The sequence below is a fragment of the Atheta coriaria genome, unplaced genomic scaffold, assembly GCF_025399875.1.
Source record: "Atheta coriaria isolate IRGN ID8LTWV9N9 unplaced genomic scaffold, Caltech_Dcor_3.1 hic_scaffold_7_pilon, whole genome shotgun sequence".
In the NCBI taxonomy this organism is placed as follows: Eukaryota; Metazoa; Arthropoda; class Insecta; order Coleoptera; family Staphylinidae; genus Dalotia; species Dalotia coriaria.
This window is the reverse complement of record NW_027045449.1, coordinates 12385448-12408541: the sequence shown is the minus strand read 5'-3', so window position 1 is coordinate 12408541 and position 23094 is coordinate 12385448. Positions and strand designations below refer to the sequence as shown.

The 23094-nt window shown below is 34.6% G+C and overlaps 1 long non-coding RNA gene across 1 annotated transcript in view; it reads right to left on the bottom strand.

The window, feature by feature from the left end:
• Positions 1–10862: 10862 nt before the first annotated feature.
• The window catches only part of LOC135795725 (uncharacterized), a 71506-nt gene continuing 59274 nt past the window's right edge, over positions 10863–23094 (bottom strand). Inside the window, exon 3 of the long non-coding RNA XR_010549126.1 lies at positions 10863–11249. This is a non-coding gene — a long non-coding RNA (uncharacterized lncRNA). The remainder of the gene's footprint in view (positions 11250–23094) is intronic.

The window sequence follows — 23094 nt, the reverse complement described above, 5'->3', positions numbered from 1 at the left end:
AAAACGAAATAGCTCGAAGGCGTTGTTTGATTAATGGATTTCGAATTAATAATAATCCCCATGCTCCGACTCCTGTTTCACAACCCACCCCCTGCACCCCCAGCATCCCTTATTCACTTTGCATCAATTTCGAAGAATTTAGTTGACTTACTTACTCGTAGACCTAGTAAACTGAAAATATTTGTTTGCTAAATATTCGCAGCTTTCAAAAACCACCCCTATGTTAACATTTAGCAAATTTTGAGGAAAATATTATCTAGTTGTCTATATCTTGTTGTAGCGCTAAGAGGGTTGCATTCACATATGTGACAGAAGGGTTGAAATCTCTATGTGAGTTTTAAAGCGTTCGGGGATGTTTCGGGGCGTTTTGAATATACCTAAGAGTGGCGTGTGAGCAATGTGCACGGCGTGATGCTCCCTCGAGGCGAGCGAGGGTGGAAGCGCGCGGATAAATAGTTGAAATTTTGGAAATAGTTAAACGCCACCACCTTCAAGGGGATGCAAGCCTGGGAGCGGGTGAACTCACAGCTCGATTACCGTTATTATTCATGCATAATATACCTTCACCCACCCACTGTCGCACTTCATTTTGTCTTCTCTACTATCTTTCAAATATACAAAGTGTTCAAATCGATAAAGAGAGAGTTTTGTTAGTTACAGCATTTATATCTCCAGAACGGTTGGACAGATTTTGAAGATTTCTTATTTATTGAATTCATCATCTAAAGAAATAACAGAATAATTAATAAAATATTGAAAATTATTAATTAATGGGTGTTAAATAAGAGATGAAAATTGGAATAGAGATTCAAACATGGGTATAGTTAAATCATTGATTTGGAGATGGCGCTAAAGTGCATTATTAGCATTTCTCTTTTCTTTAAAGTAAAATTGCGAATCATAATGATGAAATTGACACATTCTAAGTCTTAAACAAGAAAATAAAAATTAAAAACATTATTATCACGAGGCACGAGGAATAGCAAGTATAGAATATTTTGAAACAGAGCAAAATAATCTGTACACTTTATCATCACTAGAAACATTTTTTGCTTTCAAATAAAAAAATGCTTGGGGTACTAGGGGTGAGTTTTCTTTTACTTTTATAGTTTTAACGTTGGTTGCATTCTTGCGATTGTTCTGTTGCTTTCTAATCAGTCACCCCCAGGATGAGGGTTGCATCGTAAGGGGCCCGTCTACTTTTTCTTGTTTAACACTTAATTATATCAGACAAGAGACACAATTATCGGAACTAACCCCAAACAGGCCAGAAATTTATCGAGATAAACGCCGCGACGACGACGGCGTCGGCGGCGGGGAGAACGAAAGAGGCGGCAACCGGACGCAACTTTAGGGGTGCCGGCAGGGAGATGTATGCGATACTAACGAACTGCTATGCAGCAATGCATACAAAGTGATACAGACAAGAAACTACGAATAAAAATAATTTTATGTAGGTCTGCATAACGGAAATGTAAATCTAGAGACATCTATTGACAAAAATATTAAATATTTAGGTTAAAAATCACTTTTTTGAAAAATCTTGAGTTTGGATAAAGTAATTTGAAATATTTTTTACAAATTTGTGTCATTGAATTGTTGTTTTTGATTATAATAATTGATATTGCTATAAAAAGTTAAAACTACCCATAAATTGTTCTTGAAATTGAATATATTTTAATTGTTACCTTTCATAAAGTAACTATGACAACTTTCAATATATTTTTGCATTTATATGTTTTTATAAACTATGTTCTTGGTATTAAAATTAATTGACAGCCCTAAAATAACCTATAACTAGCTTTAAATTGCTTTTCAAGTTGTAAAAATAATTTTGTTATTGCAATAAAATGTCCGTTTCACCAGTTTACGGCGCGTTTTAAAACTAGTTTTTATTTTCGTCGTAACTTACGTTATCGTCCTGTATTTCAAACGAAACAGATCCTGAAAAGAAGCCGGCGCCCGAAGGCAGATAGCCGTGGTGCCGTGCGCGAGACAGCCGACTGGGAAGCCGATGAGATTTATGCCCTTCTAGTTAAACGCGCAAATGGAGACGACTGGGCTCCTGCGGGGGCGGTTTGTGTGGGTGGTGGGGTGGAAAGCGACGTGGGATCACTGGCGGACGGACGGTGGACGGACGAGGAATGTTAACAAAATTACGCCGCATTCATGCACAATTATTTCGAATGCGAGACGCGCACGTCGCATTATCGCTGTCAAGAGGAAAACTCAGCAATGTACGAGCACGACTTGAAAGGGAAGGAAAGGAAACGCGAAAAATACGTTCGGAATTATGTGAGTGATTCACACTTTATCTGAACTTTAAACATCAAAAAATATTTATATTTATGATTTCCTGAAAGCAATTTCACGACGATTTGTGAAAATGTAAATGGAAAGCACATCAAAATAAGTGAGCAATTTGTTCGAGTGAAACTTTTTATAATTCAACTACGGAAGAAATATCAACGCATAACTTTTTACGTTTTTTTGTATTTTTGGTGTGATTTTTTTGTATTCGAAGAGATTATCTACCAATTAAAAGGAAATCCATGTTGAGTGGTTCGCAAACAATTCGAGAGCGGGCCAACTGTTAGTTGTTTAATCTTGTGACGTTGAAACTTTCAACTTTGGTCTCTCAACTTTCAACTTTTAATCTCTTCGAAATCGGCAGCGATTGGCTAACGATGTTTCCTTGTTAGCGGTCGCGGATTAAAAACTTTAGAATCGCTATGAACAATGTGCGGGCAGCTGTTTGGGGAGCAAATTATAAAACAGCTTCAATTTTATTGTCAAATCCGAGGACACCAAAATCACGTTTTTGTATAGTGCCGTAGTTCTTATGTGTGTAGTAATTATATAATATTTTACTAATTTATAGCATTCAATATGATCGTCTTAATTAAAAGGATTAAAAATATTAGTTTATAAAATATGGTTAACAAACCTTATTGAGTTAGATCCCGTGACGGCCAGACTTTCGTCATTTTAGGAAAGATGAATTGTTTCTATGTGTGTACCCAACACAGCAAAGAACAATCTCCAATTATGAAACCTGGATCAGCGTTCCTTTGGCAGTTAACAGCCAAAAAAGTTGTACCAATTATGATCTCAAATTCGTTATTTTAGCAAATTTAATTTTTGCATATTTTATTTATAACATTATTATAACATGCGATGCTCATTGATAGGCACATGGTATGGTTTTAACCACAACCGGACACTCCTAAACTATAATTTTTTTTTTTAATTATACTTACGTCATATTTGGATAGCGGAATTTTATATATATATTTGACCCAGAAATTAAATTTTTGGGACAAAAATTGGTATTCTTGAAGTGCTTTTTAGGGCACTTCTGGAAGGGCTAGAAGGTTGAAAAGACATGTATCGTATGGAGGAACTCTCGAGCTCGGTGACAAACTTAAAAAATATCAATTTCTTCACGAGATACAAGGTGTTTTCTACACCATTTTTAGAAAAGTACTAATAATTGCCGGGTAAACCTTAAAGACAGCCCTTTTCTATACGATAAAAGTTGGCATTGAAATTCAATCATAGTTATAGATAAATAGTTAGAAGTGCATTATTAGCAATTCTTTATATAATTTATTTCTTAAAAATAAAATTGCGAACTTTATTGATTGAATTGATACATACATTTATTATCTAATATCTAAAATTTAATATAAATAAAATAAATGTTGTGCCAAAATTTACATCAAGTAGGTACTTCAAAGTACAAGTATATTCATAGATTTAATCCAAATCTTCCTTTCATTTCTTAAACTAATTAAAATATAGTTTGTACCAACCCTGATTTAATCAACTTATATTTATAAACTTCTGGTAACAGCATTAAATCTTCATAATTAAGCAAGGATGTAACTCAAGTCCGTATCTAGTGCGAATGTAACTTGTAACTAGATGTTTGTTAAACGTTGTCAGAAGTTGAAGTTAGCACAGCATTCAGAAAGTTATAACTCGCCTGAGTGCTGCCTGCCTGTCTGCCAGCGTCCGATGCGCTTATATCGGCTTAATGCCCGTAATTGATATCCAAGAACAACACGCCGACGCCCGATCGGCACTCACTTAACGGATTAGGCCGAATCCGCGAATCTCGACGCCAAGTTTCCATCGCTGACCGCGCGCGCGCATTAATAAACTTAAGCTCGGCGCCGAAACTGTAATTTAGTTTTATGTGAGTTAGCCAACCAAATATGTATTTTGCTGTATGTTGAGTTGCCTAGTAAGGGATCAATGGTGCGTTATATTGAAAACACATAAATAATACGAAAACGGATGGAAACGGTAATAAAACGACGACAACTTAATGCTGAACGGTGTGAATCAATGGGGCGTGAAAATTACTTTATAGCAATAAACAAATTTTTGTAACTCGGTCAGTGGATTTATTTATTTTACAGGCTTTCTAAAAGATTTAGTTTTGTTAGCGTCCTAAAGACCTAAATGTGCACCAGTTGTCGAATTCCCTGCGGAAAGCTTAAGCAAAAACTTTTTTTCGCCCTATTGCCCGGAAACCGGAAGGATAGGCAAAAAAACGACAAAACAAATCGCTCTCCCTCGGTTAATTAGTTACCCTTTCTGCAGAATTTTCTCATTCGCCTCGTTTTTGCTCATTTCCCAGGACTCATTTTCCCATCCTGTCGTATTTTACTTCTTCTGCGTGTAATTCCGCATCGTCCACATCGATATGTATCCGATTCCAGCCGATGTTTATCCACGCGCGCGTCTCATCCTTTTTTCCGGGATTAATCCTTGGGATTTTCTTCGCGCAAGTGTCACCCGCACTCGCGCCGATTACGATTCTTATGACGTTTTGATATAAATCGATTTCTTCGTTTCCTCATTTCTTCGACTCGCTTCGGTCGGATTAATTAGCGATTTATCTCGAGCATGTCGTCGGCATTCTGACGCCGAAAAAATATCGGAGAAAAATTTATGTTTTGCTATTATTTCCGTGGGGGAATTAATCGCCGTGGTTTAATTAATGAAATTACAAAAATTGTCGGAAAGTAAATCCCATCTCCGTTTATTTTTATTTCTATGATTGATTACGCTGCGTATGCGTGGTGTTATTTGTGCCCGAAGCATAAATATAATATTTATTAAGTTAATATAGAATCTTCAAATGTTACAACATCCTATATGGCATAATATCTTAATAATCTCTCTTCCCGAATGCTTCCGCGTTATTGATTATGTTTACTGAACACTGAACACCGACTCGACTCAAATCAAATTCGAAATGTAGGGGAGCGAAGAGAAACGAAAGCAATATATGTGAACGAATATGAATACGAATACGAATATACATTCGGAATTTACAAGAGGGTGAAGCATCTAGAAGTAGATAAATGATCAATAAGCCAACAATACGTAATAAAGTATTAAGTACACACACAAATATTTGCATATGATTGAATGATGTTTTATTAAATCAAACTTTGTAATATTTCTCAATATATGTACATTGATAAATCAGTTTATTTGAAAGAATATTATAGACATTTTATATTTTGTGAACGTTTAGTTGCCTATGTTACGAGTATGATGCATTTTGTAAGAACTGAATTCAATTCATTTAATAAATGCTTATATAATTTGGGACAATGTTAAACAAAAACTGTGGAATTAATTTTGGTAAATTTTGGTACAGAAATACTTTTGCCCAAGGAAATTAATTAAGCAATATTTTGTCACAAAATATAACTTAAAAAGTGAAGTATAAGTAATGTAATCATAGTTATGGCTAAGTAATTGAATACGAGATGGCGAGATTGCATATTTTAGCATTTTTTGTTCATCTTTATCTATATTATAAAAATGTCTCGCAAAATCTGTTGCTAAGCACATAACTCAACAACGCCTAGATAAATTTGGCCAATTCTTTTCTAAAATATTCGTCAAAGTCTAAAGATGGTTTTTACGGCAAGAAAATTTCAAATAATTGTCGGGAAAACCCTAAAGACAGCCCTCTTCAATAGGAAAAAGTTGGCACTGAGATTCAATCATAGTTATAGTTAAATAGTTGAATCCAAGATGGCGCGCTGAAGTGCATTATTGGCAATTCTTTATATAATTAATTTCTTTAAAATAAAATTGCGAATCTTGTTTATCGAATTGACCCATTCTATGTCTAGAACAAGAGAATAAAAAACGAATTACATTTTTATTAAACACTACCGGGACGAAGTCGCGGGCAAAAGCTAGTTTTATATCAAATAAAGAATCTTTTTGACAGATTCGGTTCATAAAAAGTTCAAATTATTAGAAAGTAATGGTCTAATCCATCATATTAGAACTATTTTTCATAATCATTGATAAGGAATTTGGCCTCGCGAAATTATATACCAGAACATCAAGAAAAATTAAAACAGAAAAAGTATTAGTTTTTATGATTAAAATGTTTGAGAAAATAATTAATTTAAGATGACATTTATGGATGAGCAGTAAAAGTTGTCAGTGCAATTAATAAATAAAATGTCATACAAAACTATTAAAACGATTCAGTTTCTGATTATTTTTTATGTTATAAAATAAACCTGGCTGATAAAGTATTCCTTAAACGACATTTCATCAAAACAATTCATTCTACTAGCATGCGAACCTGTTCCTCTAACTAATTCGTGTTGGAATTAGCATTTATTCAGTGTAGCGTGCCTCGACATAATAAATGAAGATTGAAAATATCGCTGTGTTGAATAATCGCTGGATGAAAAATCGAACGCGATTTATCACTCGACTATGCGAGCAAATGTGAAACCATATTAACATGATGAATGTTGTCGTGGCGTTTTCAGTGCCTTTTGCTTCGTTCACGTATTCATAGTGCGCTGATGAACAATATCGAACTGTGTCTATAGACACGCCGAGTTTCATTCTCTCTTTGCTCAACTCTTCGTCGGCGGCCGATTGCGGAATTATGTAAATTAATTGACGCCGCATGATGTCCATTACGTTTTCGCGCCTTTAATAAACCGGGCATTAATATGGCATTATTAAGTTATTTATAGTTATTTTAATGAATGAATATTTTACTGTGTAAAATCCAACAAAAAAATCACAACGGATATTTGTTAACGTGTTAGCCTGGTGGCCTAAATTCAGCATTCCAATAACCTATTATCTCCTTTCATCTGCAATTTCCTTTTCAGCGATGCGCAGCGTGCAAAAGTGCGAATGCATTCGTTCCAATTTTCTATCGTCATGGCCTGTCATGGCCGCCATTCAACCGTTTTGCGCCCCACGCACACAGAGAACACATTTAACATTTCATTTCGTATCCGTTTTCGTATTTTACGCTGTAACATTAGGCATTGTTGAGTTTTAACATGGTTAAACGTGCTTAAACGTGCTTTCATTCCTCATATATGATACTATTCCTTGTCGTGTGACTCGTGTGACGTTACTTTGTATTACTTTGTATTGCGTTGCCTAACGATCGTTACGCATTCACGTCGGTCGTTTCTTACGTTTTACGTTTTAGATGCGGGGACTTTTCATCTGCGACAGACAAACAAATACATAGATAAAAGCACACAATACTGTACACGCTTGTCGGCCATGTCATCGGGTTGAAAGGGGTCGGCCATTTTGTAAACATATTAAAATACAAACAACCATAGACATACAATAAAATATTAGAATAGAATTTGTGTAATATTCTTAAATTAAAGCTTAAATCTAGGCAACACACCATAGTTCTTAATTCTTTCATGTAATACTGGTTGTCTATTTGAATATTTTGATTAAAGCAAAATAAAAAAGTCGTTTTGCCACGAAATAAATCTCGAAGTAGCAATAAAACGTGTGCTACCAGGATTAAAGTGCAATGTTATAAATCTAGTTTAGTTTACGATTGTAATCGCCAGTTCTTTTAATTCTATCACTATTTACGAACACTATTACATCCATTTAAGTAGCAATTAATTTTAAATCAACCAATTCTTTTTTTCCACCCAGTATTAGGTTTGTTAGATAAACTTTTACGAGGTTTTCAGCAAATTTTTAATCGCTGATTTCTTAATCTCGTAGCATTTCGCAATTCTGCATCTGCAGAGGCATTAAAGCTGCAAATGGAAAAAGTTTATTACTTTATTACGATTTCGTGGTGAAGATAAAAAAATAATTAAGTCCTTACACCAACTCACAAGTTTAATCTCAAGTTTTTAATCAACAAATCTTACTACGTGACAAACTGTCAAAATAACCATGACAGGTGTAGTTCTATACTAAAAAAAAACTATTTTTGTGTAAAATATAATTTATGTTAAGCATTAAAGTCAACCTATTTTAGAGGTAACAAAAGATTAGACGGTTTCAAACATCTTTAGTAGTTTTAATTGAAGTGTCACTATGTCAAGATGGCCGCTGAGCAGGTAGGCGACTCACCCGTCGTGCACTGCAAGCTCCTATTCAATACAAACCCTTGGAATATTTGAATAAATTAACAATAGAAACTAAAACATGTTTTATGTGACATTTTCCACCTAATAACATTTTATACATATTTATAACCATGTTTTAACATAAAATAAGGTTAAGTTAAATAGTACACATGTAGATGGCGCTAGTATTACCAATATCAAAATACTTTTAATGTTTATAAGTGTTTCGAGTATTTACAGAGTTGAGTTAGAACGCAATTCGTTTGCGAGTGATTTACGAGTCGTTTGCGCATGAGTTCACGCGATGGCAATCAAATTTTTCTTCGAGTTGTGAGTTTCGTATTATGTCAGTTCATATTTTCACCATAGGTGTGCACGAATGGATTTTCCTACGTCTGTTTGTTTTGCGATGTTTGTAGTTTTGTTATGTTGTTGCGCTGCTGTTATTACGTCCTCACACGTACAGACGTCTATGCACTTTGCACATAAATGCAACGGGCGTAAAACGCGTCGGAGCGCACAATAAGACTTATTGGAATTAAAATTGGATCGTGCCGAGGGGTCGTTACCGTTACCGAAACACACAATCGTACTCGCTACTATTTTTGTCTGTTTACGAATGCAATTCACTCAATTTCATTCGATTCACTCGCAATTCGTAATAATGGCTTCAGGCCAATATCGACGAGTATGTAGTTACTTAGTGTGTTTTGCATTTTAGGCTAAATCACCTCGTAATTCGTTGTTTCGGCCCTTGAACAACATGTTTCGACTTGATTAATAAACGTTTTATATTCACAAATCTTATTCGTAGCTTTGTAACAAAATTATCTGTATCGGGCGCATTTTACGAGTGAAAATATCGATATTACTATAGTGTATATTCACTTTATATCGCAATAACGTTTATTCTTTATCGTATTTGTTCGCAACGCAAGTTCGAGTTTATTTTAACGTTCGACGATTCGCAGACGAGCAAAATAATCACATAAAACCAGCTTACGCAAGACTATAACCTCAAAAATGCTTAAAAACCTCTTAAAACTTGGATGTGTTTACAACTTTCAGCATTCAGTACGTAACCTCATTTTAAAATTACATTGTGTGATTTTGATACCCATTTACGCTGCTAGACGGCGCTGGTAGTGCAAAAGAATCATTTAATAGTAAACTGGTGCACATTTTCATTGAATTTTATTACGCTGCGCATACGAATATGATTATTACCTATAGTTTTGTGTAGTCTGTAATGAATAAACAATGTAATATCCTTGGGGCGCATCAATTATATCACTGCCCCGGCATGTCCGCCATTGCACAACCATTAATATTGCAGCGATGTTATTGCTATTATATCGAATGTATCAAAATAATTACACAATGCGTGCGCGGTTTTCAATTCAATAGAATGCAACGTGAATAGAGCGCTGTACAAACGAGTAAACAAGTGACGCTCGCAGAACAAAAGGAACGCAAAATGTGACCAAACAAATTAAAGCATGTTTTTGAAGTTCGAGGAGTGCATTATGGCAATCACAGTATTGTTAAGAGGTCTGAAAATGACACAGGTGGATATAAATTCATATTAATGTTAAATAATTTACAATGGTAGATATGTGCATTTTCAATTAATCCATCGGTAATTGCAATATCGTGTTAATTAATATTCAATCCAATTCAATGAAAACTGGTGCATTATTAAGCATACAGATGGCTTTCATAGGTTATGATACACATAACCTAAAATTAAATGTTTGCATTGCTACGCAAGCATCCGTAAAAAGTTTACATTCGCGCTCACACTCTTTGTGTGAAGCTGCATTATAAATTTTCAACCCCTCAATAGTGTCATTGTATCATTGTACGAAAATAATGCAAACGAACCCCACGGCGTGGCTGCCTTCAGCAAACATTGATATTGCAATTTAACCAGCGACCAGCAGTGTGTCAACCACTATGGGGTGTACCGCAAGAAATAGTTTTCGGCACATCCGGAACGCAGAGCTTAATAAAAGACCATCCACCCCATGGAGTCGTGCGCGTATTTAGAGTGTGCCTACTGGTGCCTCTGAAAATTATACGCGTGTTGTTGGGTGGCCATTTTTGGGGTGAATGCAGCTGTTCAGTTCTAGGTAGGTACACGCACTAAATACCAAAGTGTTTTTGATGCGATGCACACGTCGATAAACATATCATATCGTTAGAAACGTTTTGAAGCGTTTCTGGGATGTACCAAGAGATTAAACCGTAGGATGCCACACGTGACACAATGAATTTTTGTATATTTTGTGTCTTATTTTTATTTTGAGGGTGGTAAGTCAATCGCAACCCATATGCAACTGATACGCATCATAGAACATAACCTAAATTACGGTTAAATAATAGTAAATCAAAAATTACACAAAATTACCCTTATTTTGGGGTTTAATGTTAAGTTATATATGTGGGTGGTTGAAATTTATACAAAAACTACCCTAAAACGGTAAAAAAACGTTGAAAAATTAAATTTACATAATTTATCAATTTATATTTTTAAGCAGATTATGCCATACCACCCAAAACCAGGTGTGCATCCCTTAAATTATCATTTAAAGTATTTAATTCTTCACAAAGTCAAAATTTCGTCAGAGTGAAAAGATTATAAAGATGTTTACAACGTTACCAGTTTGCCACTCGTTTATTCTTCTCCTTCAGTAGACATTCAGAAGTAATTCGTTGAATGCTGTTATATGTTTGATGCTAGATGGTGGATGGTTTTATTGCGCTCGTCCGCCGCGCCGTTAGTGAAGATATAAATATCAAGTTTTTTCATTTCCATCTGCACCCGTTCCCGGAAGGCTATAAAATAGACAAGCAAAAAAACTTAGTTGAATTAAGAGGCACGGTATGCATAAATACACGACATGGTAAAAAAATAAAAACGAAAACAGGAAAAACATAAACGTAAAGCATTGAAATAAAACATGAAGTTAACGTTTAACGTTTATAACCGGTAGGGGTATAAATTTAACTTAGTTTTAAATTATTTAATGCCCGAATTTATCGTGAGCGTTTATTTAGGTTAATATTGTTAGTTTCTACTTAGAAAAACACATAAATCATATTATTTTTTTTTCGCTTTTTATATTTTATATTTACCCCTTTATTTTTTGATATTTTCTAAATGTCAATTTTATTTTTATTTGTTGTGTCGTCGACAAAATGTGACAAAATGAAGCATTACTTTCGCACTGCGCGCGTCCAAACAAAAGTCGTAAAACTTGAAGGGGTCGTAAATTCGTAAATTCGTGAATTCAATAAAAAGCCACATTAAAAATAATTCAATTTTCTAGCGTCCTGCGACACAACGGTTTTATTGCGCTTTATTTCGGCTTAAAAAGGTGTTTATTTAGACTTTAGAGATTGCACCCTTCGCAAATTTAAAAGGGTGCCTGAAATATTAAATATTAAAACGGTTTCTTTCATAGCTACAGCATTCAATTCACATTTGGTTAGAAATATATTAAATACGAATAAAATATACTCCGCCATTTTGGGCACGCGCATGCGTTGTGTGCGTTGTATAATTTTTTCCTGTATTTTATTGACCTGTGGGCAGTTGGGCAGTGAGTTGATATGCTCGGAGTCCATTCATCATCGCGGATTATTCATTATAATCTGTTTGAATCGCCGTGGATAGCATTGTGGCACTGGCAATATGCATAAATATTTTCAAGGATTAAGGACGCATTATTGTCACAGCAGTCCGACACTCCAACGCTTCTTAGTGGTCGTACTTTGTGCGATTATGATGCTTCGCTTCACATTACACATCTCGTTTGCTTCTCAAGTCTTTCTTCTTGATTTTATATATTTTCTGGTTGTTGTTGAGTGTATCAAGCTGTATCTGCATGTATCGTTCGATCTTATCTCGAAATGATTCAACTTAAAAACTCATAAATTTTAGGTTATATACAGGGTGGAGCAGAATATAAAATAAAGAATATACTTTTTTAACTTTGAATTGTGGTCCAATGAATAATAACGGTCTAAAATTCGGACGGCAAAAAGTTTTTTACTCATAACCCACGTAATTTCATTGCTAGAATATTTTTTTTGTAGTAAAAAATGTTTTATTAAATTCTACACATAAATTCCTAAATTCAACGTTTGTATAGAAAATTAATTAAAATTAAAATGAATAGATCAATGCAAGTGGTTTTAATTAATTTTTACAAATATAAATTTAAACTGTTCGTAATTAGTTCTTTGACTGAATTTTTTTTAAATTTTTTGTAAAACGAAATGTAAAATTTTATACTCAAATCATTAAGCTAATCATTTTCTTATAATATTTAATAGTTTTTGATTTATTGTACATTAAGTGTATAAAAACACATTATTGAAATTTTTAGACCGCTATCCTTAACATATTGCAAAACCGCAAATAAAATGTTAAATTTTTCTGTAATACTTTGTATATACTATACTATTATTTATTTACATTTACGATTTCAATCCTATAAAATATGCCCACTTACATGGATTTTATTCATCATATTTTATTACACTACGAAATTTCGTGATGGATTAGGCAAATTCTTAATCGCATTGTTATGATAAACCATAAATAAAAATAAATCGATAAAATAAAATTCATAAAAATTTACTTAATACGTTTCTTTTTCGAAACTAAAGCCCCCTCTAAAATGAATACGCTTAAAGATAAAAAAAATTCGTGCCTGAAAGCTCTCAAAACGTTTGAAAACTTTTTATCGGATTCAATTCGCGCGTGAAACGCTTAAATTCATAAAACTTGTCACGGTCACCAGACTGTTAAAGTAAATTAGAAATGTTTGTCGCCATTCTCATCCCTGCGCCGAAAGCTTTTATTCACTTTCTTTATTTCCATCATCGCTTCATTCTCTGCATTCTTTTAAATTTTAATGCTTTTATTCAGATTTTTATTATCGCCGTCAACCTACTTAGATTTTTTTTCCTTTTAATGTACCTGATAAAATTTAATATTTAAAACACATTAGGTTTGAAGTATGAAGAAGAGTTGCGGTTGGAAGTAAGTTGAAAGTGGAAACTGAACGTTATTGACGTTTTACTTAATTTTTTTATTATTATTTTAATGTTCTTTACAAGTAATGTTTTCTTTTTGTTGTTTCCATTCCTTCATCGAAGCTTAATCCTGTCGTAAGTAGCGTTCCAGATTATTCACTAACGAACAACGACATTTTTAATGCTTTCAATGCGTTCGGGAAACTTTTTTAATGCGTTTCTTTACCCTCGACGAAGATTACATATTTTTCTTTCTGAACCACCAGCAAAAAACGAAATAATCTGGCATAAAGCATAAGAATAATGAATAAAAAAATAAAAATACTCACAGATAAGACTTTTATACTTCACTTATTGTTAGCAATGCGAATAAGCAGACAAAAATGTTTTTGACAGTTCCAATTATTTTATTTTTGTACATGTTTTATTGCGTATGCATACTACTTCCAATATATAGGAAAAATATTTATTAAATTTCTAAACATGCACACTAAAGATTATAACTGTTTCCCACCCTCGAAGCAGCAGTTTATGTTGCTCCATTCTGTTTAGTGCGGATGCGTTGTGCATTCGTTTGTTCTGTTTTGTTTTGCGGACGCTTTACGTTAAAATAATTATTTTCCTGCAACGTTGCACAGGTAGCGAGTGCGCAGACTATCAGAAACACCTGAGACGCGCCCCATCCGGCTAACGCTAGCTGGCATCTGTACATTTCCACCCTTTCGGGATGTGGCGGAACACAACCTTCGAAGGTTTTACGTGGAAAAGTTACAAGTTGCTAGACTACGACCACTGCGACTACGTGTACGAGTATCGTTTGTGTCACGAGCGTACGAAAGCAAACGAGGGTGTGGGGTGAGTTTTGCTGCATCTCGAAAACTGAAAATGTCGTTCATGTTGGTTGCAACTGCACCGTAAGTTTGCCTAACGGTAATGTAATGTTGCAAAGTATAAAATAAATGCGTTACATTCATAAAACTAAGAAAAATAACTTATAAATTATTTTAAGCTCCGCCTACAATACAACTACGCATGCGTATATTATCCTAATGCAACATAACCTATTTTTTGATTGTTTTATTGTTTTTTTCCGATTCAAATGTGAAAACATCTTAAATCTAAGCAAAATCAACAATAGAAAATAAAAACGTCACGTCTTGGCGTGTCTGAGCGAGTAAGGGGTGTCTCTGCTTGAGAAGTTGTCTAACCACAAACAATCCTGACACGTTGACTTGTGGTGACGTCTTGAATTACTACCACTCGCGATCGCGGTCGTATCGATTTCTAGTTTTCTTCCTGCTTTCGGTTCGATTCGGTTCCGGTGGTCTTTTGCGCCCCCGCGCGATAAATTGAATGCGGACCGCCAGTTTTTCACTGTCTAAGCGTATTAGTCCCTCGAGCGCGATCAAAAACCTTCGCGACCGCCGCTGCTAGTGCATTTTCGAATCAAGTTTCTTCTCCTCTTCTATAATATAGTATATGAAGGGTAGGGGGATGACTAGCAGAGAAAGTGTATTAAACCACACGCTTCAAAAAAACTGTGTCGTAAAATATACAGATTATCAAAGTTTTCATAGGTGGAAGGATTTATTGATTAAGTTTTCAAAAACTAAATTTTATAAAGAATTTCTTTAGTTTATTAGAATACGTTCTAATTTTGAATATAGTGAAAAGTTGAAGAAACCGTGCATTCCTGAATTATTAAATAAAGTCGCGAATTTTGCGACGTTGCAAGAAAATTTAATTAAAACTCAGCGACATAGCTCATCGTCTTCGAAGCATACTGCACCTACGCGTCTTTTAGATAAATAAACAACGAACATTCTTGTTCAAATTAATTGAATATTCTCTCATATCAACTATCGTCTTACTAGTGAACTTTAAACTTAAGTACTTACACTTTGAATAAATATTTTGAATTTCGCCATTTTGCTTTGCAATTAATTTTTTTACAGTTAAAAACTTGCGTTTTAGCATCAATTTAGTTTTTGAATTAAATTATTCTGAATTTTTACCTCTTGCTATAAATGCATCTCCTGAATCCGACAGAAAATGTAGGTAATGTAGGTAATATTAGAAGCCGAATGTACTTACGAGCATTTCGCATCCGAGTTATTTATATTTCAGCTACCCGGGCGTCGCCCGACTACATTATTGCATTTTGCGTCGAGGGTTTCCACGTAAAAATTTAATCTCTTGCCGTAAAATGGGGTTAAGTTAATATGGTGTATACTCGGTTGCCTACATTACACAAATAAAACTTGAAAAAATTGTTTGCGTTGAAAATGAAAGATAACTCGATGAAAACTCTTGAAAGGCGTGTAAACAAGACAAAAGTACGTGTACACGAGTTGAATGTAAACAAAACACGATCGACGAATGAGTTGTCGTCGTGCGCGCGACGTGTGTGCACATCGAGGAGACATTCGAAAGTTTTTCCGGCGAATTTCCACTCGCGTTTTGGGATGCATTCCACGGTACTTCGCGAAACGTGTAAATATTTACCAGTATGCTCAAAGCGTTTCCTCTTTCAACCCTTATTGCATTCATTTTCGGGCTTTGATGCTCGAAAATTTCCTTATTTGTCATTATTATTCTCTCATTTAATGCGTTTCAAACTTGGATAGACAGATAAATATTTAAAAAGTTTTGTGATAGATTTTTGTGTGTATTTGGTTGCATATATTTTAAGCTATCGTGCACACTATAAATACACTTAATATTAATTTACTAGAAATTGAGGTATGTAATTTTGCTCGCGCGTTTTCATTGAGGAATTTCAGCGGTAGCGATCCATATTTGCGTTTTGTTTGCGTGCGTGTGGATATTTGCATACGAGTCGGTTCGCACACAATGTTTACGCATCGATTGTGAGCGCGGTGAAGATCAAAGGTGGTCGTTCGTGCTCATCGCTTGTATATTATGATTATGCAAATAACTGCGCAAATAGATAAGTTAATTGGGGAGCGCAGGGGAAAAACCTCATCATTAACACAAGGTAAAATGTTCCATTTTGTTTATTTGTGTATTTGGTTGACTTTAGGTGATTTGCATAATTTATTGTTTTGTGTATGTAAATCATAAATAAACAATAATTAAATAAATTTATTGAATAATTTTATTTAAATTTAATATTGTTTTGTTGTTTTCTGTTTTTGAAAAAGTGTAAATATTAATCATTTTTAGTTTGTGTGTTTGGTTGCCTACGTTGTTTGTAAATAAAACCTGGGTTGCCTATAAATGATTCGTTGGTTTAAAGGCTTTCGGGGAGTGGAAAAGATGCGCAACAAAAGGAAATTCGATTTGGGCATAAATTCGTTGGCCCAGAGAGTTTCGAGCATGATAGTGCGTTTTTCCACAAACGTAACAGGTTATCCGCAATTTTCCTTTTCGAAAAAGCCCGCACCGCAAACGCAACCTGAAAAGGAAAATCGTTTACGGGTTTAGACAAAACGTATTCCTCAAACACACCTACACAAATACACACACAGAAAATATTAGGGTTTAGAAAACAATTTGCCTTTCGAAAACCGCTGAAGCCGAACGCGAATCCCACACTGAGACAAAGTGAAATATGAAAATATGAAAATGTATAAAATACTATACGCACTCGACATTTCATTTTCTCTTCCATGGTGTATGTGTATGCGAATGTGGAAGAAAAACGATTCGATAACGTCGAATACGCGAATCTAAAGCAATGTGAACGCAATGAACGCATTTGGGGGAGTGGAAACAAAACAAAATGCCTACAAGTGTGTGCGTGCATGTAAGAGAATGAAGAAAAATAAGAGCGGAATAAGAGGAATAATAAAAATACATATTGGGCATGAATAATGCATGAATTACTTATGCGTGCGCTCGAGCGTGCCGAAAAGATGTGCGAAGAAATTCGCTTTGTTCGAAGACAACACAAAAGACCGCCGACGAAAAAATTTCATCACGCAAATGTGTTACTAATTGATAAATATTTCAGCAAAATTTAAATAAATCAAAAACAATATTAAAGCAATCATTCGAATATAAAATAATATCAAAGTGCTAAAAATAATTTTAAAAAACTGTTCATTGTTCACAATGATTGAATAAAATTCGCACGTCGTGAAAATTCCAGGCACGTCGGTATCCTTTCTGCGCGAAAATTCCGCGCCCCATCGAAATTCTCCACACACTTGAATTAATGATGATTAAGTGTGAATGTTTCGCAGTAATTCGATAGATTTTCATGCCGTCCACACGTTCCGCTAACGTTTTCTTTTCCCGGAGTTTATTTTGACTATTTTTGCAATTTGAGTAAATTTCGTTTTGTACCTTTGGCGCAGATTTTGTGCAAGGCGCACGTGACAACACGCAAAGATAATAAATAAACAATTAATCATAAAGTTAATTTTCCGTCTGTGCGACTCTCTCTCGCGGTCGCGAATATTAATCATCGACGCAACGAGTCGACCATTAACTATTTTCGAAGTTTTATGCCTCGCCGCCCACGCAAAAGACGCGCCACGGCCGAGATTTTCAGATTTTACATTAGCATTATTAATCGTGCGCAGGATGTACAGGATGTGCTGTAAATTACGATTAATTGCGTTATTCGCTTTGATTTTGAAAACAAAATTTGTTTATTTTAAGGCCTATAATGTAGTATGATACTTATTAACTTGATATGTATTGAATCTATCTTTAAGATTCATCATTTTTATTTAAACAATTGCAAAATATAAATAATGCACTTTAACGCCATCTCGCCTGGAATTATTTAACTATAAGTATAATTGAATTGCCAAACCAATTTTTATCCCCATTTGTCTACTTTGTCAGTTATATTTTTGCCCTGTGATTCTGTGCACATTTTACATTGAATTACCTATAATATAAAAATAAATCGCAAAATCTGTTGGTATGCGCATAACTCAACAACTCCTGGACCAATTTGGCCAATTCTTTATTTAAAATGTTCGTAAAAGTCCAAGGATGGTTTTTACGGCCAAGAAGATTTGAATAATTGCCGGGAAAACACTAAAGACAGCCCTTTTCTGTAGGATAAAAGTTGGCATTGAGATTCAATCATAGTTATAGTTAAATAGTTGAATCCGAGATGGCGCGCTGAAGTGCATTATTAGCAATTCTTTATATAATTAATTTCTTTAAAATAAAATTGCGAACCTTATTGATAAAATTGACACATACTATGTCTAGAACAAGAGAGTAAAATTGAATTTCATTTTTATTAAACACTACCGGGACGAAGTCGCGGGCAAAAGCTAGTATTTTTATATTTTTAGTATTTTTTCAATAACTCACTCAATTTTTAATCGATATTGATGGTTGGGCTTTTAAACTAATGAGAAAATATATGTCCATCAAAATGTATACATTCAACAATTTATTAAATAAACCTATTAAATTATTATAACCTGTTCACTCATGGATTTTTTTTTAAATTTCAGTCTAAAAGCAACAATAATTTAATTATTACCCTAAATAAGCATTATCTTTAAAATGAATTATTTAATAGTAAATTATTAATTACTAATTATTTAATTATTTCAACGGAACTTTGTGTTTTATAGATAACTAGTTAACCGGGCAAACGTTGTTTTGCCATATAAATTATTTCAAGTTTCTAGATAAATTTTAGTGTAGACAAAAAGTAACTTACTTATTATAAAAAAAGGGGTTGATGATAAGAAACCAAAAATTTAGGGTTGTATGTAATGTAATTTAAAAAAATTAAGGGTGAACAACCCTTATCACTTAGAGATATGAAGTTACCGATTCTCAGACCTACTGAATACGCATATAAAAATTTTCTTTGAGCGGGATGAAAAATGATTAAATTACTAAAATGGCTATAAAGAAATAGGGTTGGTGATAATAAACTAAAATTTAGGGTTGTATGTATTTTTAATTCCACATTATAAAAAATAAAAACAAAAGAATTTGTCCAAAAATTTTAAAAAAGTTAAGGGTGAACAACCCTTATCACTTATGAAAAATAGATGTTAGCCGATTCTCAGACCTACTGAATACGCATATAAAATTTGGTAAAAATCGGTAAAGCCGTTTCGGAGGAGTATGGAAACAAACACTGTGACACGCAAATTTTATATATATAGATAAGTTTTCTCAGTCTTGAAGAAGAAGTTTCAAGTTTTTAGTTGTTTGGCAGTTTGTCTTACGTCGTCTATTACCTCCATGCAATGCAAGCAGTGACGTTGCCGCCGCCACATCCACCGCCTCCATTCTAATACGCGTCGGTGTGCGCGTCTCATTTCTCATTCACGGTTAGCTGGCTATTAGTCAGCCCGCCGCTGATTTACCGAGCATGACGCGTCCGCTGTCACCGCGGCTCTCCGCCGAGATGAAGTCGTGAAGACGCCGCCCACCCAAAAACGCGTCCATCCGCGTAATACAAACTTCAAAACCGTCCAAACATATGCTTGACAAACAAACAAGCATCGACAAAGCAGTAAACAATTGAAAGTTGGAATATATATTTTTCTCGTTCCGGACGCAAAAATCCCATTTTGTACTCGCAGCACGACCACTTCAGTTTGTAAAATTGATATTTTCCTATTTGCTTTATGCCATCAACACACACAGACTGTGCAGTATGCTCAAAGTGCAGGCAGGCGGCGGCAGGAAGGCAGTCGAACTCAAAGCCACCCCGAAGCGCGCATGCAGTGCTGCACAAAGAACGCGCGCACAAAGCAATTAAATATTTGTTAATTAACTTCTCTTTTAACTCTCTACACACGCTCTATACACTTTTATGACTCGCGAACGCTGTAATATTAACTTTAACTTTGTTTACTCTATCTATATGTACCTAATTTGAAACTAATTTAAAAACATTCATAAAACACTTTTTTAAATTGTGCACTGTGTATGACTGATTGCCTATAATAAAAACAAAAGAATCCACTTATAAATAAATGACTATTACTGCAATTGTTTTGAATGCGTTTCGAGAAACATTTTAATTAAGCCTGCACAACGCACAATGCGATATAATGCCAGTTGAGGAACAATGGCGATGGATGGATGCATCGCGTTTGATCGATTGCGATCGTGTTTAATTAAAGCCTAATGCAGCCGCGGCGGTTAGCGGCTACCGAAAGTAAACGCGAATTAATGCGCCATTGATGGCGCCAAACGATGCGTGACTTCATAAAATTTATGGATATCTTCGGCGACGAATGGCCAATAAACAAATCGCTCGGGATGCACATTCGTATTGAACGTTAATTAGCATGATTTATTGTGTGAAATGTCAACTCACATGGTGCGCAACACACCGAACACAAATGTGTATATAGGGTTGCTGAAATTATTTTTAATGAATTGTAAAGTTTCTAACGTGAAACATAAAAATAATGGTGGGAAATCATTGCAAAATTAAGTTAAGTCGACTTTAGGTGACTTTCGACGTGAGTTTTGTGAAGTTTTAATGCAATTGCATCTAGTTAAACGCGTACTTCTAACTTTTCTCGCTCAGACGAAACGAAGTAAGAAACTTGAAGAAATCATCACCTTTTTATGATCACGATAATCTCCTCAGGAATAACCCGAAGGTAATTAACTGGTCAATCAAAGTCCGAAAAGTCCACTTAGTGCTTAAATGCATCAATTATCGTAACTTTTCACAACAATTTCAACAAAAATCGCTGAGATTTTGCTTGTTTTGTGTTGAATGAAACTTTCAACTACATACACTAAATGCGCAGGTTTTAATGATTTTAAATGCCTGTATCATTGCACTTCGAACTGGTTTTGTTTCGCAGTCGCCTCTTACCTTGCGTTCACTTTTGTTGTCTCGGCGGTGTTTTTATAATGCGCCGTTTGAAAATTTATTAAGAGCATAATGCGAGCGATCGGATGAGTGACACCGACTCACATTAGCCGCGCGCACAGCCAGAAGAAGAAGAAGAACCGCGCGGCGCATAAAAGTCAATCAGGCTGTGGCTGCGGCGCGCGCGCCCGATAACTAAGAGTTAATGATCTATAAATAAAGACGGGAATGTTGTTACTCTTAATCGACGTCAATCGGGCTCGCTCGGCCATGCCACGACATGGTCTTTCTCATGTGCAAATCGTAAGAGAAAAATTTACTAACTAAAACAACAAGAAACAAATAAATAAAATTAATGTTGTACATACCTACTTATTTTTATGTTGTAAAAATGGTTAGTCTCTCTGTGCTTACCATTCAAATACTACACTTTGTTTGTGATCACTTTTCTATTGAAATGTTGTGAACTTTTGTTTTGTCGTTTAATTTTAAATTAGATTGTGTTTTATTTTTAGGTTACTCATTGAATGATTAGTTGCCTTCGTTTCTCACACAATCAAGTACATCTCAACTTATGTGTGCTCTAACAGATGTCGCCACCTGTATACACTCCGCCAATTTTATTCTTGGTTGCCTATGTTCTTAATATACAACTAAGCACACATCAACGTACTTGTGCTTCTACAGATGTCGCCACAAGTAAAACAACAAAACAGTTAATATAGTATATAGTAATATATAGTAATATATGGTAATATCTATCTATTTTGTTGTTGTAAAAACTGCTAGTTTCTCTACACTTGCCATTCGATTGGTAAATTGTAATTTGTAATTTGTAAATGATTACAAAACATTTCGATTGAAATGCTTCAAACTTTTGTTTTTCTGTTTAAGTTTTAATTCGTTGCGGTTGATTTTTCGGTTAGTTAATGTATGATTGGTTGCCTAGGTACCTACCACAACCAAATAAACATCAACATCTTACTTATACACCGACAGATCGCACCACATTCACTCACTTCCTTCATTAAAATCTAAAATATTTGTGTTGTTCCAATTTTTTTTCCGTGATAATAATTATTTCTAATTGTCCTGTATGAATCATTCACAATGGCTCATTGTTTTGTCGCATTGTGCAGAAATGGCTAACGATTATGTCGTAACTAACGTAATTTTCAATACATTGACTTTAATCATTATGCAGCTTCGATTATATGCACGTATTTTTTATTGTCCGCTGAATAATGTTCGCCGCGCTGCATTCTTCGATTCATAAAGTTACGAGACCTGCAAGTCTTATACGACGAGTATTCAACCATCATCGTAATATTATGCTCACGCATAAGCTATGTGATTATATTAGTGGTGTGTGTTCAGTGTATTATTGTGTTATTGTTTCATTGAATACGACGCAGCGCCAAAGACAATGAGTCGGAAAAATTACAGAGAATATGTGACGACGACCAAGAGGTCGAGAAGACGAGAGGCTTCGGATACGGCGAGGACGAGGCTCAAAACAAAGAGTCTACAAACGAGTATCGACGCTTTTAATCGATGCATCGATTCTTCTTTGGATTTTTTTTTGTTGTTTAATTGTATGCTTGTATGGTGTACGCATTGTGTTTGAATAAAAACTTTTTATTTTCATTACTTAAGGGGATATATTGCATTATTATTCAAAATTGGAAATTAGGAAATTATTTTAATTTTAATTAAAGTTTAAAACTCATTACCGGAATGTTTAGCAACTAATAATAAATATAAATAACACATTTTTTTATTTTTTTGTCAAATAATATGCAAAATTTGTTTATGTATGAACCGAAATAAACGTTTCCGAAGTTT